The sequence below is a fragment of the Oryctolagus cuniculus genome, chromosome 21, assembly GCF_964237555.1.
Source record: "Oryctolagus cuniculus chromosome 21, mOryCun1.1, whole genome shotgun sequence".
Taxonomy (NCBI): Eukaryota; Metazoa; Chordata; class Mammalia; order Lagomorpha; family Leporidae; genus Oryctolagus; species Oryctolagus cuniculus.
The window spans coordinates 23,538,083-23,557,422 of record NC_091452.1 but is presented as its reverse complement, the minus strand read 5'-3'; the positions used below and the strand labels follow the sequence as shown (position 1 = coordinate 23,557,422).

The following is a 19,340-nucleotide window of genomic DNA, read 5'->3' as shown; positions in this document are numbered from 1 at the left end:
GCCTCCGCGAGTGTTCTGCTGGGGGGGACAGGGGCTGGGGGCACGGGGGCCAGTGCTGTCGTGGCACTCAGTGGAGAGGAGGCGGTAGGAGGGGGCTCCGTCCCTGGGCCGGGCAAAGCGAGGTGGGCGGTGCTCTGGTGGAGAGCTGAGTAGTTCTCATCCCCAGTGAACGAGGGGCAGACTGAGGCCCCAGGGAGACGAACCCACGCGCTTAGGGGCCCTCGCGGGGCTAGAGCCAGGCAGGGCTGGCCGTCCAGCTGTAGGTCGCCCACTTTTCCCCACTCTGTGTACCAAGGTCTCCGCCACGGGGAACAGGCCCAGGAAGGCCCAGGGAGGTGCCTGGAGTCACACAGGGTGCTGGGGCCAGAGCCAGGCCTGACTGCCGGCTCCTCTGGACTTTGGCGGTTTCCCCGAGTGACACCCTGGGGGACTCCCTTCCACGGCACTCCCAGCTTCCTGGAACCCCGTCTTTGAGGAATGACGGAGGTTGGCAGCAGGCGGCCACAAACACGGGGACCCAGTGTCCCCTTGATCCCTGCCCCCGGGGATTCCACAGGTAGCATGCACTCCGGGGGATGTGGCCATGTTTCCCAGGGGCCCCTCCTTGCGCATTTAGGAATGTCTGTGAGTGTCAGGGCCTTCCGGAAGCTCCCAGGCTGGCGGGACGTGAGACAGGCCCACGTCTGGCGGGCAGAGCAGCACAGCACCACCACCAGGGTCGGCAGGGGGCGGGGGCTGACGTCTCTGTCCCAGGAAGGGACTAGCCCACAACAGGGGCCCACCACTGGGGCCAATCAGAATTGTGCAATCTTGGCCTCACCCCTGCCCAGCCCCCCAGTCCCCCACCCCAGCCCTGCCACCAGACGGTTCGTGTGCACGTTGCGGTGGGAGAAAAGCTACCCTATTCTTTCATGTCTGCCACACCAGGCACAAACCACCAAGGGCCACGCAGGCAGCTGCTGGGCAGGGCGAGACCAAGACCGAGACCGCCGGCCCCCAGCTGGTTCAAGGGCGGCTCCAGCGCCTCCCGCCCCTGCCCCTCGAGCAGCTGGCGGGTTCTTGGGCCAGGCCACACCCACCCAGGGGTGGGGACACCTCCCGCCCCCTTGCTCAGGGGAGACCAAGTGGAAGCTTCTCCAAAGAAACCTTTTTACTAGGAAACTAGAGGAAAACAAAACAAATAAGCTGGGAATGCTACAAGGTGGCGGGATCCTAACCGGCCCGAGGGCCTGGCTGGGTCTCCCTCTTCCCTCAGTCTGGGCAAGGCCCTGCCCTGGCCACAGAGAACAAAGGACTGTTAATTGGGTATTGGGTCACCCTCCAAGGGGGCGGGGAAAGCCATCATTTGGTGGGGGGGAAGGGAGCCCGGGTCCTCGCCTGGCTGCACCGCGTGCCGTCCGGGAGACCCTGGGTGAGCTCAGCTCTCTGATCTGTGACACTGCAAGAATCCCTGGTGACGGGTGCTGTTCTGTCTTACTCACATGGCTGCCCAGAGCAGCGAGCGAGCGAGTGAGCGAGCCAGAGAGAGAGAGAGAGAGAGAGAGGTGGGGGCTTTGGCTCTCGGCACCCAGCCCGCAGGTGGAGATGGGTTCAGCAGAGGGCGTCTCAGACACGTGGCACCCTCTTGGCAACAGAAAAAGAAGTGGCTGCCCCCACGCAGTGTCTGTGGAAGGGAGGATCCTGACGGCTCTGAGTCCAAGGCCATGGCCAGGCTTGGTAGGACAAGACGACAGTGACCCCTGATGGCAACCTGAGTCCCAGGCTGGGGGGGACGGACGGACGCCTGGCCAGAGAGGCTGCCGGACCTCAGGACGGAGTAGAGCTCTCAGGAGTTCAGCAGGAAGTAGTAAACCCTGTCCGCTGTCCCAAGGGGACAGTTGCCAAAAGCTGTCCCGCTGGAGCCACAAACCCGAGGGTTCAGGGGGCACCCGCGCTTGACAGTTTACAAAGCATTTTCTCTCCCCCCCCCCCCATTAGATCCTCAGCCTCTGGGTTACTCTCCCCATTTTACAGATAAGGAAACTGAGGCCCAGAGAGTCCAGTGTTAGCAGGAGAAGAAAGACAATCCCCTAGGAAACCTTTGTTCTGGATTCAAAGACAGAAGGCAGAAGGGGAATTCACGTTCTTGGCAATAAATATTAACATCGTAGGGGGACCGCGCGCTGCCCTTTCTGATTCACGGCCCTCGCTGTTCGAAACAGCACGAGGAGGAGCGGCTCGCCATAGGAGGTACAGCGTGAGATTACTGATAAAATAGACGGAGACTCAGGACCAAGGAAGAGATAAACAGAGTGAGAAAACGGAGACCGCAAGAAGAAAGAAAATAAATGTTTCAGATCACAAGGGGCCACGTAATTACCGTGGCTGAACTTCAAAGTGGGCTCTGAGGTTCCTGGCAGCAAAAGGAAAAAGGGAAATTGTGATCTCGTGAGATTCTCAGTGGCGGCGGCAGGGAGGGGGCTCTGGGAGAGCAGAGCCTGCCCTGGGGCTGGTTCTGGAAGGGAGTTTCTCCTTGTAGATAGGGGGTCGCTGGCAGTGTAGCCGGCCCCACCTGCGGTGACTCGGGGGTGCCTGTCCGCAAAAGCTGGAGTTCAATAGCCAGTGCAACACACTGGGGTATTGGCCCAGCCCAAGTATGGACTTTTAGGTCTCCTTTTTTTTTTTTTTTTTAAATATTTATTCATTTTATTTATTTGAAAGGCAGAGCGACACACAGAAAGAAACTTCTATCACCGGTCACTCCCCAAATGTCCACAACAGTTGGGGCTGGGCCAGGCAGAAGCCAGGATCCCGGAACTCCTCTGGGTATCGCCTATGGGTGGCAGGGAACCAGTTCCCTTGCACCAGCATCGACTGTCTCCCGGGTGCATCTGCAGGAAGCTGCATTAGAAGTGGAGCTGCTGGGGCTCGAACCGGGCGCTGCGATGTGGGACGCCAGTGTCCCAAGTGCTGACTTTTGGGTCTTGAAGGTGGGGCAGTGGCCGGATATGCCTCAGAAGCGTCCGCTGGCCCCCAGGGCTTGACAGACTTTTTTACTGAACTGTGACACCCCTCCCTTCTAGAAGGTTCTGCCAAGGCCTGAGAAGATGAGGAAGGAAGTTGCACTGAGTGGGGTTGGGGGTGGCTTTGAATCTGCCCGTGCCTCCGTCTTAGGCCACTTGGATCCTCTGGCATCCAGAGAGAACGCTTCTGGCCGCTGGTGTCTGTGTCCAGGCTGCCTCCGGTGCCACCTCCTGCCACAGCTGGGGTCCCAGCCTGACTCCACCCCTCTGCCATGGGGGAAGCACCGCCCAGCTTCAGTTCCCTGCAGGGACCAAATATTTCACTTATGAGGACGTTGTCAAGCCCTGCCCACTCAGCCAGCCTCAAGGACCGGAGGCCAGGGTGTGTGTGTGTGTATATGTGTGTGTGTGTGTAAGGGAGGGTGTCTGGGGGCTCAGGGTGGGCGGAATGGATGTAGAGGGAGAGCCGCAGACGGGCCAGGGGCTGGAGGGCCGGGTGGGGCTAACGGAACAGGCCTCACTGGCTGAGGACAAAACCACTGGCAGAGAGGAAAGTATGTGTGAGACATTTTTGGAATTCCTAGCAGCTCGATCCAGCTCCTGCCCAGACGGTCAATGAATCAAAGCCGCGCAGGGCTCTACCTGTCAGCAGGGTCTCTCCTGGCCTCTCACCAAGGCCACCCCCTCCAGTCCGCACCCCAGCCAGCGGGAGCCCTCGCAGGTCCCCAAGGCGATCGCTGAGCAGGGTGTGTCCCAGGCCAAGGCCCATGGGTGCAGAGGCATGGCCTTCTTCTTCCAGGGCACCCCTGGCACTGCCTGCTGTCATCGTGTGGAATAGTGCCCCTCCCCCGCCCCAAAGCTAGTGCCCTGTCCAAGGAAGCTGGGCACATGACCGCATTTGGAAGAAAAGTCTTTGCAGGTGGAATGAAAGATTTACCGGTGCAAGCCCCCAGTCCGGACAAGAGAGGAGAGAAGAGGTTATGGTCATGGGAAGGCAGAGGCAGAGGCTGAAATGGCCACCACAAGGAAGGGTCTCCTCCCTGGAGCCTTTGGGGGAAGGCTGGCTCTCATGATATTAAACTATGCATTTTTATTCATGTCAGAGGCAGAGAGACAGATTGAGAACCAGACAGATGGTCCATCTACTGGTTCACTCCCCAAATGCTTGCAACAGCCGGGGCTGGGCGAAGCTAAAATCAGGAGCCCGGAGCTCCATCCAGGTCTCCCGTGGGGGCGGCAGGGACCCAGGTACCTGAGGCTCCACCTGCTGCCTCCCAGGGGATGCAGCAGCAGGAAGCTGGAGCCGGAAGCAGACCCGGGACTCACAGGAAATGGGATGCAGGTTTCCTAGGTGGCATCTTCAGTGAGTGCCATGCATCCACCTCTCTGGTGACATCTGGTGACAGAAGCCACTGCTTCGGTTTTAAGCCACTCTTCTTGTGGCATTTTGTTCAGGGGGCGCTAGGGCATCACGCCATCCTCCCACGCCTATCCAGCGCCTCCTGTGCCCCCTACAGCAAGTGTGTCCCAATCCGCCTCCGCGTGGCCCACGCCCATCCTGTCCTCTCTGCACCCAGCCCTGATTCTCTCCTGTCCAGCTGCACAGTTCTCACCACTCGCCTCTCAGCAGGCATCAAGGCTCTCATTCAAGCAAGCTTCTCACTTCAAAAGCCTTCAAAATGCCTGCTCAAGGACACGAATGCCTTTCTGTGGACCACACAGTCAAATTTCCAACGTCAAGTGCATGCAGCCTGGGCATCCCATTCTGCTGAGACCCCAACCCAGCCGGAAGCAGTGAGTGCGTCTCCTGTGGACCGTCCTCCTCGCCCAACACTTAGCCTGCCTTCCACTCTCCCTCCCTGTTATCCAGAGCCAATGTAGGTTCAATGTCAACAGCTATTCTTGGGGTTGGCTTAAGCCGCCACCTTCAACACCAGCATCCCATATTAGTGCTGGTTCGAGTCCCGGCTGCTCTGCTTGCAATCCAGCTCCCTGCTAATGCACCTGGGAAAGCAGTAGAAGATGGCCCAAGTGCTCGGGCCCCTGCCACCCATGTGGGAGACCCCAGTGGAGTTCCTGGCTCCTGGCTTTGGCCTGGCTCAGTCCATGGCTGTTGTGGCTATTTGGAGAGCGAGCCAGCAGATGGAAAAAATCCCTCTCTGCCTGTCTGCCTTTCAAATAAATAAAATAAATCTTGTTAAAAAATGATGTTTTCTCTTCCCCACATTGTTCTTGTAAAATATTCCAGCTTTTTAGGTCCCGTAGCTTTCCAGTTTTCCCAACTGCCCCCTAACCTTGCCGCTGGTGGTTGCAGGAATTCGTCCCAGGACTGCTCCTTTTTTTTTTTTTTTTTTTTTTTTTTTTCTGGCTAGCGTCTGTGACAGCAGCAGCAGTAAACCCTTTTAATTTCTGAGAACGCTTGGTCTCCAGAGTTTTCGCTGAACGCCCCCCTTGCCGACTTCCTTCTGGCCACAGCCGTGCTTTGGAATTCTGTTAAATGCCACATTCTCTCTCCTCTTGAGAACTTTGCCCTGGCTCTTTGCTTTTGTCCAGAAGCCCTTTCTCATTTGCTACAGGAAAAATATTTTCCTGCCCTTCAATGCCTTGCTCAAATGCCACCTCCTCCACGAAGCGCTCCTTGCCTCCTTCAGGGCTGACTCGGCTGAGTCCGCTTTAGGTCGACTGCGTGTTCCTTCAGGGCTCGAGAATCCAACGTGCACATTCTTCGTGTGGATCCACAGTTTATCGAGCACCTGTTAGGCGCCTTAAAGGAAACAGCAGTAACAGCTTCCACCAGGACAGGTGTTTGGGCTGTGGTTAAGACGCTGCTTGGGATGCCTGAAACCCACACCAGAGTGCCTGGGTTCGAGTCCTGGCTCTGCTTCTCATTCCAGCTTCCTTTGGACGAACACCCTGGGAGGCAGCAGGTGATGGCTCAGATGCTTGGGCTCCTGCCACCCACGCGGGAGACCCAGATGGAGTTCCTGGCCGCTGGCCTCAGCCTGGCCCGGCCCCGGCTGTTGCGGGCCAGACACTGAGCCGTGCTATGCTGTGAGAATGTGGCGATTTCGGAGCAGTGCTGGCGCCCACATGCCTGGGAGCTCAGCAGGTTAGACTCTCGGCCCCCACTCAGGCTGGCCACGTCGGAATGTGTGTTTCCGTGTTACGGTCAGGCGAGGCTGATCGTTCCAGCTGGACGAGAGGCGATGGGCAGCGCCCCCCGGGGCCCGGCTTCCTCTCCTGGCTCTGTCTTTCCCAGCTTGGGGGGGCTCTGGCCTCAGTTCCCTCTTCCGTCACATGCCCCTCCAGCCATGAAGGGAAGCCAACGGAATAATGCCCGACACACAGGGTGAGCGAGCCAGAGTGTCTAAGTATCCCCTTCCCATCTACCCCTCCTACTCTACCCACAGGGGACATCCACTCTTGATTCATTCCAGGACTTTCTCATGGCCCCCACCACGGCGGCCCACCTAAGGGAACCCCCAGACCTTCTATCAGCAGCAGGGCAAGTATTGGGGTGGGCGGTCTTTCCATTTCTCCCACCCCAGCTCCAGCCCCCAATAGGGACCCAGCCCTCATTCCCTGCCCCCCTTCTCCACTTGCTTCCCCTTCTCCCAGACCCCCAGGGAGAGGATCCCACTTCCCAGCAGCCGGGAAGCCCCGTGAGAGGTACTAGAGGAGAGGGAGTCGGGCGTGAGGTCAGCCCCACGTCAGCCCCTCTCACTTTCCCCCGCGTGGCTGGGAAGAGGCCGCTGAGCCGGTGCCAGCCACGGGGGAGGTCTCTCCCCTGCTCCAGGGCCAGACCACAGGCAGCCATGCTGGGCGGCGGCCAGGCTGGGGGGTGGGGAGGGAGGTGTTCTCAGCCCCTAAGCTCCTCTCTGTCTGGCCCGCAGGACCCCTCCCCGACCCCAGCTCCCAGCAGCCGCCACGGGCTCTTGCAAGCAGGTGAGGTCATCGTCTCCACCCGGCCAGCCTGACGCACAGAAGGCAGCCACCCACGGGGCAGGGTTCCTGCACCCCCAGACCCTCTCCCTTCCATCTCACCCCCTCTCCCAGCAGCCCCGGCTCCCCTGGGTTCTCTCAGCTTCTTCATTTCCTGCAAGACGCTCAGCCCCAGACACCTGCTGGGGGTTGGGGGGAGCTGAACCAGGAGAGAAAGGAACACAGAAGAGACAGGGTCCACGGCCGCGCTCCAGGACCTGCACAAGTGCTAGAGAGGGGGCCGCAGAATGAGCTCATGGGACGACCTGGACCCCAGATGGTGCCCCAGGGGATAGGGGGTGGGCCGCTGGCTCTGGCCATCACAGCTGCCTGCAGAACACGAGGCTGTGCTGTCCGCTGCTCGTCCCCGGCTTGCAGTGACTATGATCATGAATTTGACGATGACCTTGACTTTGGCGTGGCCCAGACACCCCTGACTTTTGCTCTTCAAGGCTTCCCAACTGCACCTGGCATTGTTCTGGATGCCCAGGAGGCTTCTGGGAAAGGCGTGGAGGAAAAGATGGGGGCAGGTTCCCGGGGGAGCTCCTTGAGCAGGTCCAAACCCCAAGGGATCAAAAATCAGCAGAGGCCCTTCTGCCCCCAGGGGAGGCTGGGAGACGTCTGGGGACATTTCTGGCTGTCACACGCGGCCGGGGGGTTGCTACCAGTGTCTCGTGGGTAGAGGTCAGGGCAGCTCCCCCAGCAAGGACTCATCTGGCCCAAACGGTTAGTCTTGCTGAAGTTGGGACGGGCGTCTGGGCTAACAGTGAGGAGCCTGCGTCCCACATCAGAGTCCCTGGGTTCGAGTCCTGGCTCCAGCTCCTGACTCCAGCTTCCAGCTAATGCAGACCCTGGGATGCAGAACATGAGGTCTCAAGTCGTACGGTCCCAGCCACTCACTTGGGAGACCTGGATTGGGTTCCAGGATCCTCCCGCAGCCAGGGACCATTGTAGGTAGGTAAGGCCTGAACCAGCAGATAAGAGCTCTTTTATCGCTCTCTCTCTCTTTCTCTCTCTCTCTCTCTCTCTCTCTCTCTCTCTGCCTCTCAGATGAACCCATTTCTAAAAACTTTGGGGAAAATATGCTTTGAACAGCTTTGGTCCAAATTCATCCAGCATCTCCCAGCATCCTCTTTGCTCCCAGACTCGTGAGATACAAGACAAGATCCAGCTCTCTGAAACAAACTGGCTCCTAAGCTCCAGGTCCTGTGTGTGTGTGTGTGTGTGTGTGTGTGCGCGCGCGCATACATACTCAAGTTCACACACAGAGGTAGCGGGCAGGGGCTGGCATCGCGGTGCAGAGGGTTAGTCTGCATCCCGTACTGCAGAGCCCACTGAGCATCCCAGCCGCTCTGCTTCCGACCCAGCTCCCTGCTAACGCACCTGGGAAAGCAGCGGAAGACAACTTCAGCGCGTGGGCCCCTGACACCCATGTGGGAGACCCGGAGGGAGTTCCAGGCTCCTGGCTTCTGCCTGGTCTACCTACAGTTGTTGTGGTTATTGGGGGGGGGGTGTGAACCAGCAAATGGAAGATCTCTCTCTATCTCCTACCCCCCCCCCATCCCCACCGACACATCAGCAGGAAGCTGGATTGGAAACTGGACAGCTGGAATTCAAACCCGTGCTCCAATATGGATGCCAGGATGGCAAATGACAGCTTAGCCTGCTGCACCCCAGCACCCAAGAGAAGCACCTTTCAGCTCAACCCCTGGTCTGCCCAGGTGGCCAGAGAGGGTGGGGTCATGGGGAGGGGAGGAGGCCCCCGTCCTGACCATGGCCAGCAGCTGCCTCCTTTCCTGTTTTCCCAGAGGAAGCATCCTGTCCGCAGCCCACAGCGGGCTGGGCTGGCCCGGCCCCGGTGGGAGGGCTGTGCCAGGCCGGCTTCCCGCAAAGACCCCTGGGCCAGAGGCTCCCTCTCCCAGCCATAAGCGGCAGCCTTGGCTGTCCTCGTCCACGTCCGCAGGCTCAGTGGTGAAGCCTGCCTGTGGAGTGTGGTGGTGTGACAGAGTGCAGCCAGACCCCCGGGGCCCCCAATGCCCAACAACATCGCTTAAGGCTCCACATCCCCTCTCCCACGGGGGAGTTCTGGTTCCAAGTCTTTGCAGGGCCACCAGCACGCTGCTGGGTGACTCTGGCCAGGGAACTGTCAAATGATGATGACGTGAGGCCTGGGGGGGGGGTGCTGTCAGCCTGGGGGAAATGCCCCCCACCTGGTCACACGTTGCATTTTAATGAGGGCTTCAGGGCGTTCAAGGAAACAGTGACTCATGGTGCAATTTAGGCACAGGGCAAGTCAGTCGGGGGTAAGGTCTCTTGAAATAAAATGGCCATTAAAAATTAAAAAAAAAAAAAAAAAAAGGATCCTTTGCAGGTGAATGGGGCTTTCAGGTTCACTGTCATTAAAGTCATGTCGCAAGCATTCGCTGAGCTCACTCCAGAACCACTCTGTTGGAGAGGCTCTCATTCACGATCCAGCCAGTGCCTGGCCTTGTGCCAGGTACTAGCACCCCCCCCCCCCCAGGCTGGAAACACAGGGCTGGCCGGCAGGACAACTGAGGAATAGGAGGGGTCAGGAGGAAGGAGGAGGGCACTGGCGAAGACCCCGCCTGCCACAGGCTTCTCACTGCTGTGCCGCACTGGCGCCGCCCGCCCGAAGTGGGGCGTGTGGCTCTCCATGCGCAAGAAACTCCGTCGGTGCTCATAGAACAAAAGGATGTGGCGTCAAGGAAAGTTTGCTAGGAGCCGGCATTGTGGTGCAGCCGGTGAAGCTGCCACCTGCCGTGCCACTGTTCTGTATCCTAGCACCAGTCTGAGCCCCGGCCGCTCTGCTTCCGATCCAGCTCCCTGCTAACGTGCCTGGGAAAGCCGCGGAAGATGGTCCCAGCGCTTGGGCCCCTGCACCCACGTGGGAGACCCGGATAGAGCTCCAGCCTCCTGGCTTTGGTCTGTTCTGGATCTGCTTGTTGCAGCCATTTGGGGAGTGAACCAGCAGATGGAGGACCTCTCCCCCCACCCTCTGCCTTGCAAATAAATAAATACATCTTTTTAAAAAATAATTTGGAAAATACTGCATTAGACAACATTAAAAAGATGTCTTTTTTTGCAGGAATTCTCAGAGCCCTGGGTGTGTGGCCCATCCAGGGTGCAGTCTTCCAGAGTGACAGGGCAATGCTGACCTGGTCACCACCTTCGATGTCCTGTTAGCATCTTTCCCACCGGCCACAAGCTCCCTGGCCCACATGGAAGTCGGCTGTCTGCTGAATTCTTTCTGTAGCACTTGGGCCATCTGGTACTGCTTCTCAGGCCATAGCAGAGAGCTGGATCGGAAGTAGAGCAGCTGGGTCTTGAACCGGTGCCCATATGGGATGCTGGCACTTAAGGCCAGGGCGTTAACCCGCTGTGCCACAGCGCCGGCCCCCAGAGTCATCTTTCTTTCTATCTATCTCTTTAAAAGATTTGTTTATTTATTTGAGAGGCAGAGTTACACACATCAAGAGTGAGAGAGGTCTTCCACTCACTGGTTCACTCCCCAAATGGCCACAACAGCTGGAGCTGGGCAGATCCGAAGCCAGGAGTTTCTTCCAGGTCTCCCACGCGGGTGCAGGGGACCAAGGACTTGAGCCATCTTCCACTGCTTTCCCAGGCCATAGCAGAGAGCTGGATCAGAAGAGGAGCAGCTGGGACTCGAACCGGTGCCCATATGGGATGCCAGCAATGCAGGTGGAGGCTTAGCCCATTATGCCACGTGCCAGCCCCACCCCCACCCCCAGAATCATCTTTTTAAAATACGAACCAAACTGGACTGCGGTAGCTCCTGCTTAAACCCGCAGTGGCTCCCCAGGACTCTCAGGATCAAGTTCAAAGCCTCTGCCTGTGCCCATCCCCCGCCACGGCCTGCTTCGTGCCCCACACTGGGCTCTTCCCGCATTCCCATCTCCTTGCCTTGAACTTGCCCCGTAGGCTTTTTCCCTGGGTCAGGTTCATTTCTTTTAGGAGGTTCAGCTCAGGCCTCTTTGCCTGCAAGAATTCCCTTGGCACCCCCAGGCAGGCCTCTCCCCTCTACAATCTAGGACATGATCTTGTACAAGGCTATCCCCATAGCTAGGCCACAGGCCCCCACCGCCCACCCCCAGGCCCCCGAGCCGTGCAGAGTGTCACTCGCAGACGTGCGCTGTGCCGACTGACACGCATCAGGACTGTTCTGACACAGGAGGACATGTGGGCCTCCCAGCACAGAGCGCAGGCCAGTGGGCTGGCTGTGTGGCCTCGGGCAAGTTCCTCTCTCTCTGTGCCTCTCTTCCTCCTCTGCAGAATGGGATTGCTCCTAATTGACTGATGTACAACCTTGACCGAGGTCTGGACGGTAGTGAGTGACGCGCGTGCTGTGCTCTGAGGAAATCATGCTTTCAAAGGTTTGTTTGAAGGCCGGAGAGAGAGAGAGAGAGAGAGAGAGAGAGAGAGATATCTCCCATCTGCTGGTTCTCTCTCCAAATGCCTGCAACAGTCAATGCTGGACCAGGCTGAAGCCAGGAGCCCAGAACTCCATGCAGGTCTCCCAAGTGGGTGGCAGCACTTGGGCCATCTTCCGCTGCTTTCCCAGGTGCATTAGCAGGGAGCCGGATGGGAAGTGGAGCAGCCGGGACTCAAACCAGCACCTATACGGGATGCCAGCGTTGCAAGTGGCAGCTTAACCTGCTGTGCCACAACACAGGCCATAAAAATTTTTTTTAAAAATGGTGGTTTCAATACCAGCCTCCTGGTGCACCCCAGAACCCCTGTGTCATGGACCAGCTGCTTGGGGCAAGGGCCTTCTCCCACTGAGCCCCAGAATCCGCTGCTCCAGAGCCAGGCTGCGGAAGGGAGGAATGAGCAGCCCCTGAAAGATACGGCCGCATCCTGGAATCTGTGAATGTGACCTTAGCGGCGACAGGGGCCCTTGTCTAGATGCGGACATCCTGATTATCAGGGCCCTAAACCCAAGGACCAGCGTCATTACCAGGAGGCTGCTATCGGAGAGCACTGTCTTAACGCTATACCCCAGGGGGAGACGGGCGACGGGCGATCGGCAGAGAGGAGGCAGAGTGATGTAAGTGCAAGCCCAGGGATGCCTGGAGCCACCTGCTAGGAGTCACCTGGAAAGAAGCGAGGGAGGAGTCTTCCCCACACACAGGTGCAGCCCTGCTGGCCCATGATTTCTCACTCCAGGCCTTGAGTTCTCTGAGTCAACCAGTGGCTATTATATTAAGCCACTTAGGGCCACAGCCACAGAAAACTGATACATCCCCAAAGGGCTCTCCCAGCTCCAACACGAACTGGTTCAGAGACTTCAGCAAATCTCAGAAATGTTCCCCCTGGCCAGCCCCAGGGTTCTGGAAGTCAGGGGCTTTGACTTTGAAAGAACAACCCACCTTCCGTCATTCTCCAAGATGCTGACCCCGGGTACCCACTGTTCTTCTCACCCGTACGTACCTATGGCAGTTAGGGCGAGAGAAGTCTCTGAGGTCGGGCCTCGTGCCTCCGCCATTTAGCACAGGCTGTTCCCTCTGGGGAAATGCTGTTTCCTGCTGCATCCAGCTGTCACCTCACTCCTCAGCCTCCAGCCCAGCTCACCAAAACCTGCGTATGCGTGCCCACCAGCTGCCTGGCAGGGCCCGCCCACGGCCCTTTGTCCCTCTTACATTGCAGGGGCCCTGTCTTGATTCATTTGTCTGTTATCAGCATCAGACTCAATCCTGGGCCCGGAGCAATGGCTTGGGCCACTCAGGAAGCTGGGCTCTAGTCCAACACCACCAACTTGCAGGTCAGGAGCCTGAGCCCAGATCTGAAGTGGTCCCTCCATGGACATGGAGGAGGGAAGAGAGAGAGAGAGCGTGTGCTTCTCTCTGCTGATTCACTCCCCAAATGACCACCATGGCTGGGCTGAAGCCAGGAGCTTCCTCCAGGTCTCCCACGCGGGTGCAGGGGCCCAAGCACTTGGGTCATGTCCCACTGCACTAGCAGTGAACTGGAAGGGATGTGGAGCATCACCCCTATGAGATGCCAACCCGACCTCATCTCTGAGCCTCAGTTTCCCCACTGGTATAAAAGGGACAAGAAAGTGCGGCAAACCTCAAAGGGATGAGAAAAGGCCTGTGCGGCTCCTAAGGCTGTGGCCTCGGGACAGCTGCTGTCTTAGGGCTGGGACAGACCTAGGTGTCTGCTCTGGGCTCTGTCATCCAAACAGAGCAGAGTCTGCCCGGGTGTGCTCGTGTCCTTGGCCTGTAACCCTTTCTGGGGTAATGAGTCCCATAAGTTTATCTTTGCTGGGTACTGAGAATTCCTGTTTACCCAGGGACCCACAGAAATAAACAGAATACTCGGATGACCAGAATTTTCCATCTCAGCATGTTCAAAGCTAACGCGGGTCACAGCCATCACCCCAGGCCTTGCGAGGGAGGCCTTTGTGTCGGGGTGCCTGCCAGGGGGAGGTGGGCTCAGACACAGGATCGTAGACCACCACGGCCGCAAAGGCCTTAAGAAAAAAACCCGTGAGTTTCAAAGTGGGCTTTCAGGAGCCCCATGGGGATGGGAGGTGACGCGGGGCGACTTTGGGGGTGGCATTTTATGCACTGGGACATCACGTGAGATTTTCCTTAAGAAGCAGGATACCCTTTTGCTGAAAACAAAATACAAACACCCACAACAGTTCTGAAACCACCCCTGCGGCTCGAATCTGCCGTAAGGGACAGAAGAAACTTGGGAAGATCGCCACCATCGTGGGCCACGGCGCCCGCTTAGCCACACATTCTGCTAGGAGCATCTTGTGCCTGACCGTTGCGCGGCTGGGCACAAGGCTGGGCTTCCCTCTGTCCCCGAGCGTCCTCCTTCCCGCTCTGAGGACACAGCTCGGGTGTCTGGGGTTTTGTGAACAAGGCTGTGGTCTTGGCTTTCCAGGTCATTTCCTCCTCCAGAGGACGGTTCTACCCACACGCGCCGCCCCTGCTCCTGCCTGTGCAGCGACTGCCAGCCAGCGTCTGGGTCAGAGACCTGGGCACAGGGGAACCAGGGAGCCCAGCCGCTTTCTGAGGGGGCATCCAGGGGGCGAGCAGGCAGCGCTGGGCTGTGGTCAGGTTCGGGCTGCGGGAGACAGGCTGGGGGGGGCAGGGGCAGTTTCCCGTCTCTGCCTCGGTCCCTTGGCTGATGCGTGTGTGGTCCTCACTAGACAGGAACCCAGAGCCGAGCAAGAACAGGGCAAGGAGGGGCTGCCGCTGGAGGGACACTGAATCTGGGGCACAGGAGAGGTCCAAGCAAGCCAGGTCAAGGGAGGAGAACAGTTTAAGAAGAAGTACTCAGGGGCCCGGCTTGGCGGCGCAGTGGGTTGGGCCACAGCTTGGGACAACTGCACCCCATATTGGGAGAGATGGTTCTAGCCCCGGCTGCTCCGATTCCCGTCCACATTCCTGCTAATGCGCCTCGGAGGCAGAGAGGATGGCCCAAGTCCTTGGGTTCCTGCTGTCTTCGTGGGAGACCCGGATGGAGCTCCCGGCTCCTGGCTGTCCTGGCGCAGCCCTGGCCGATGCGGGCATTTGGGGAGTGGCTCAGTGGACGGAAGATTTCAGCAAGGCAGTGGACAGCCCCCAGCTCGGGGTGCCAGTCATGTGGGAGGAGCCTGGCTCTAGGCTGACCTCCCTCTTGGAATTCGCTCCCCTCGGAGCCGCCTTTGCCAAGTGGTTGTCAAGCTGCCCGTGGGCACCCGGTGGTGACAGGCAGCTCACTACGCACCGCAGCCTGGTCCGTCGGAGTTCAGAAGCTTGCCTTCCACGCTGAGCTGAGCTCCCTCTTCCGTGTCCTGGTGGCCTCCCAGGGCCTCTGTCTGCACTCTGCCCTCGTTCCCTGCCCGCGACTCCCGAACTCGCCTTCCAGCTATTCGAGGGCACGTTTGTGAAAGCTTCCCTGTCCCAGACCAAGCACCCCGAGCACCCACCACGGCACCCAGGAAGCTGCAATCGTGATAAGCACAAGGACCCTCTGTACTCTCGTTCACGGGCCAACAGGGCCAGAAGAATGGAGAACCTGCTGGTGGTGATGCCCATGCCCCAAGGAGCCCAACATCCACCCTGCACCCCTTCCAGCCATGAGTCTCAGTTCTACCTCCTGTGAAATGGGTATAAAGACTCCCGTCTGGTGCTCTCCACTCAGAGCCGTGAAGCTCGGAGGACGCAACAGGCGGGAAAATGATCCACCGAGGTGGAAACGTGCACAGAGCAGTGGCCGGTGCTGTGCCCACGATTTTCTCTTCCCTTGGAGCTGGCGGCTGACCCATCCCCTGGATTCTCGGGCAGCAGAGACGGAGTGGCTACGTGATTGCCATCTTACAGATGGGCAGACTGAGGGTCAGAGACCACAGCTGAGACCTGGCAGGGACAAAAGCCAAATCCAGACTCCGGTCCAGAAATGCAAGGACTGTGGCCACTCTGGGAGACCACAGAGCCTGCAGAAGAGACCACGAAGGATGGGAGGCTGACGGGGCGGTGGCTGGGAGGCACCTGCTGTCACCTCCGCCTGCGCCTTCTCCACACACATTTTTTATTATTTATTTATTTGAAAGGCAGAGTTTCAGAGAGAGGTAGAGACAGAGAGAGGTCTTCCATCCTTTGGTTCACTCCCCATTTGGCCGCAACGGCCGGAGCTGTGCTGATCCGAAGCCAGGGGTCAGGAGCTTCTTCCGGATCTCCCACACGGGTGCAGGGGCCCAAGGACTTGGGCCATCTTCTACTGCTTTCCCAGGCCACAGCAGAGAGCTGGATTGGAAGAGGAGCATCTGGGACTTGAACCGGTGTCCATATGGGATGCTGGCGCTTCAGGCCAAGGCGTTAACCCGCTGTGCCACAGCGCTGGCCACCCCTCCACACACACACACTTTTTAAAATAATTATTTATTTAGTTAGTTGAAAGGTAGGATGAGAGAGAGAGAGAGAGAGAGAGAGAGAGAGAGAGATCTCCCATCTACTGGTTCAGTCCCCAAGTGCCCAAAACCAGGCAGGGCTGGGCCAGGCCAAAGCCAGGAGGCAGGAGCTCCCTCCAGGTCTCCCACATGGGTGGCAGGGACCCAGGTAGCTGAGCCATCACCTGGGACCTCTCAGGTGCACTAGCAGGAAGCCGGATCAGAAGCAGTGGTGGGATTGGATCCCAGGCACTGAGCTATAGGACACGGGCGCCCCAAGCGGCGGCCTAACCCCCTGAACCACAACATCCGCCCCCCCCCCCAACTTCCTTTGCCCCTTGGAAGCTGCCCAGAGTCGGGTTTCCCTGAACCCACGTGGCAGGTGTTCAGGGCTGTGTGTGTGTGTGCGCGCGCACGCGCGTGCGCCCGGGACACCTGCTTCTCTCTCATACTTACCCTGGTCTTCCACTTCCTCTTGCGGCTTGGGTTTCCTCCCCCCTTCAAAGCTCGCCACCTCTCTCCTGGAGAAGCCACTTTTTCTCCTTTCTTGGAACCTGCCCCGGGAGAGACACCGGTGTTTCTGTTTCGATTTCTCCCTAGGCCCCTGTGTTTCTCGGGAGGCCTGGAGGGTGCAGCGGATGTGGCCGGGGCACAGCGGGTCCCCCAGGTGGGGGCAGCTGGTGATGAGAGGCCCTGACACGGACAATGGCCTCCCTCCTGTCACACTGCCCCCACCCCTAAAGGATTTTATTTATTTATTTGAAAGTCAGAGTTACAGAGAGATGGAGACACACACACACACACACACAGATCTTGCACCTGCTGGTTCACTCCTCAAATGGCAGCAATGGCTGGGGCTGGGCCAGGCCATAGCCAGGAGCCAGGAGCTTCTTCTGGGTCTCCCGCATGGGTACATTGGCCCAAGGACTTGGGCCATCTTCCACTACTTTCCCAGATGCATCAGCAGGGAGCTGGATTGGAAGTGGAGCAGATGGGACTTGAACCGGCGCCCATATGGGATGCTGGCACCACAGGTGGTGCCCTTACCCACTATGCCACGGCGCTGGCCCCCTGCTCCTTTTTTTCTTTTCTTCAGGACCCAGCCCAACACCACTTGCTCCAGGAAGGCTTCCTGGATTGCCTCCCCTTTCACCCAGGCCTGTGCTTGCCGGTGTGGACTGGAATTATTTGCTTCTCTCCCCTCCCTCACTCTATCGAGATAGGATTTTCATACAACAGAATTCATCCTTTGAAAGTGTATGATTCGGTAGTTTTGAGTGTAATTATCACCATGGTCAATGTGAGAACATTTTCATCGCCTCAAAAAGGAAGCCCGGGCTGGGCATGGTGGTGCAGCAGGTAGAGTTCTGCCACTCGGGATCCTGCGTCCCCTGTAGGAGTGCTGGCTCCAGCCCGGGCTGCTCCACTTACAACCTAGATTCCTGTCTGCGAAGGCAGAGAACGGTGGCCCAAGTACTCGAGTCTCTGCCACCCACATGGGAGACCAGCGCTCCAACCATTTTTTTGGTCCTTTAGGAGCATCAAACTCAATCCAGGTCTCCCACGTGGGTGGCAGGGACCCAAGTGCTTGGGTCATCATCGCCTGTTGCCTCCCAGGGCTGCATGAGCAGGACTTAGGTGTCGCTCCCCCTCTTCGTGGAGGAACGACACAGGACCCTGCGCTGTTCTTTCGTCTGCTCGGCCCTCCCCGGGTTTGCTGCTGGTTCTTCCCGGGTTGGCTACTATCCCTTCCACCTCCGTGGAAGGGCAGTTCCCCCTGGCCACATTCCCCACTTCCGCAGGGGAGCGGCACACCGCCGGCCGGCTTTCTCGGGGGCTGCACGGGTGTTCCTTCAGCTAGATGTTCCCCTTAGATGTTCCCCATTGATGTTCCTGGTGCATGCCGTCTCTCTCCTCCTTTATAGTCCTCTTCCACCAATCCCAACTCGGCTGCCCACACGCCGAGTATGCTGCTCTCCTCCAATCAGGAGCAGGTCCTACAGTTTATTGGCTGAACTGGAGGCAGCTGTGTAGAAGCTGTTTCCCTTCTCAGCGCCATATTGTGGGAGAGCAGATGCATAGAATAAGTCTTAATTCCAGTAACTCAGTCTAGTCCGGATTGCTCCCCACACTTAGGAATTGGGACTGGAGCTGGGACTGGAAACCAGCAGGCACGCTGACCTGGGGTGTGGGCATCTCAGCCGCTGTGCCCAACACTGCCCCCCTGTCATTGGCTGTTTGAGTCCAGCCACCCTGGTCGGTGTGAGCTGGTGAGACTTCAACCGTCTCTTTCACAGGCAGCAAGGCCTGGCCCTGGAGCCCTGGAGCCCTGGAGCCCTGGAGGCCTGGAGCCCTGGAGGCAGATCGTGGGGAACTCTGGGCAAGACCCTTCCATCTGGCTGAGCCTTGCCCTTCTCCTCTGTGAAATGGAGCTGACAGCAGGGGCTTGGGTGCCAGCGCCAAGTACCTAGCACGGGGGGTGCTGGGTGAATGAGCACTACAGCAGCAGCCACCGAGCTCTCCACAAGCCTCACGCTGCTTCTGACACCTAGTGGGGCCCCGCGTGGCCACCAGCTGCTGGCTGGGCATGAAGGGGCCTGTGGGGTGACCCCCCCACCGCCCCCTTGCGCCGGAGCCCCGGGCCGGCCCTGCTGGCTCTCGTCTGGTTTGGAGGGCGGTTTTCTTTCTGTGGTGCTCGGCGACTCGGCACATGTGAGCTCCTCCTGATGGTTTGAATTAGAAAGCAGTTGGCGCCTCCTCAAAAACCCAGGCAGAAACATTATTGCTGGAGAGCCCCGCGCTGGCAGAGCCCACGGCCCCGGCCTGGCATTCTGGAGCACAAAAGCCTTTGTTGGCAGAATCGGAGCCTTCCCATTGGGGCTCCCCCTCCCTCCTCCCTCCTCCCTCCTCCCTCCTCCCTCCTCCCTCCCCTCTCACTCAGCCTCCCCTGGGCCTGGCAAACAGCGGCTGCTTGATGGGAGCCGGGACAAGAATCCTCCGGCTGTCTGGGCTCATCCACCCCAACAGTGTGGCCGGGGGACCGAGGGCTGACTCAACTCTCGGCCTGGCGAGGGCCCGGGCGTCTGGTGCAGCCCGGAGGTGGTGCCCTTTTGCTGAAACGGGGAGGCCCCCAACCCACCCCACCCCACCCCCGGGGGAGGGGGAGGGCGGGCCAGGACAGCCAGACGCTGAGCTTGGACAAGCACAGGCTGTGCTGTGGTTGTCTTGTTACAAATGGGGAAACTGAGGCCCAGCCTACAGTCACACAGCCAGCAGGTGGCAGACGGCCTGAGGACGGCACTCCGGGCAGGCCCCGTGCCCATCACCACCCCTTTCCTCCCCATACCACCAACAGGGAGGGAAGTTGCCCAACTCTGCCCCGCCCCCCTGCCCCACTTCCCTGGCCTGAGCCCCCCAAGGGAGCAGATCAGAAG

At 58.8% G+C, this 19,340-nt stretch overlaps 1 long non-coding RNA gene across 1 annotated transcript; it reads right to left on the bottom strand.

Annotated features, from left to right (window-relative positions):
- Positions 1–15,563: 15,563 nt before the first annotated feature.
- Positions 15,564–19,028, bottom strand: LOC127484731 (uncharacterized). Its single transcript, XR_007911932.2, has 4 exons — positions 18,844–19,028; positions 16,726–16,877; positions 16,363–16,460; positions 15,564–15,763 (listed from the first exon to the last, which is right to left on the bottom strand). It is a non-coding gene; the product is annotated as an uncharacterized lncRNA (long non-coding RNA).
- Between the last annotated feature and the right edge of the window lie 312 nt (positions 19,029–19,340).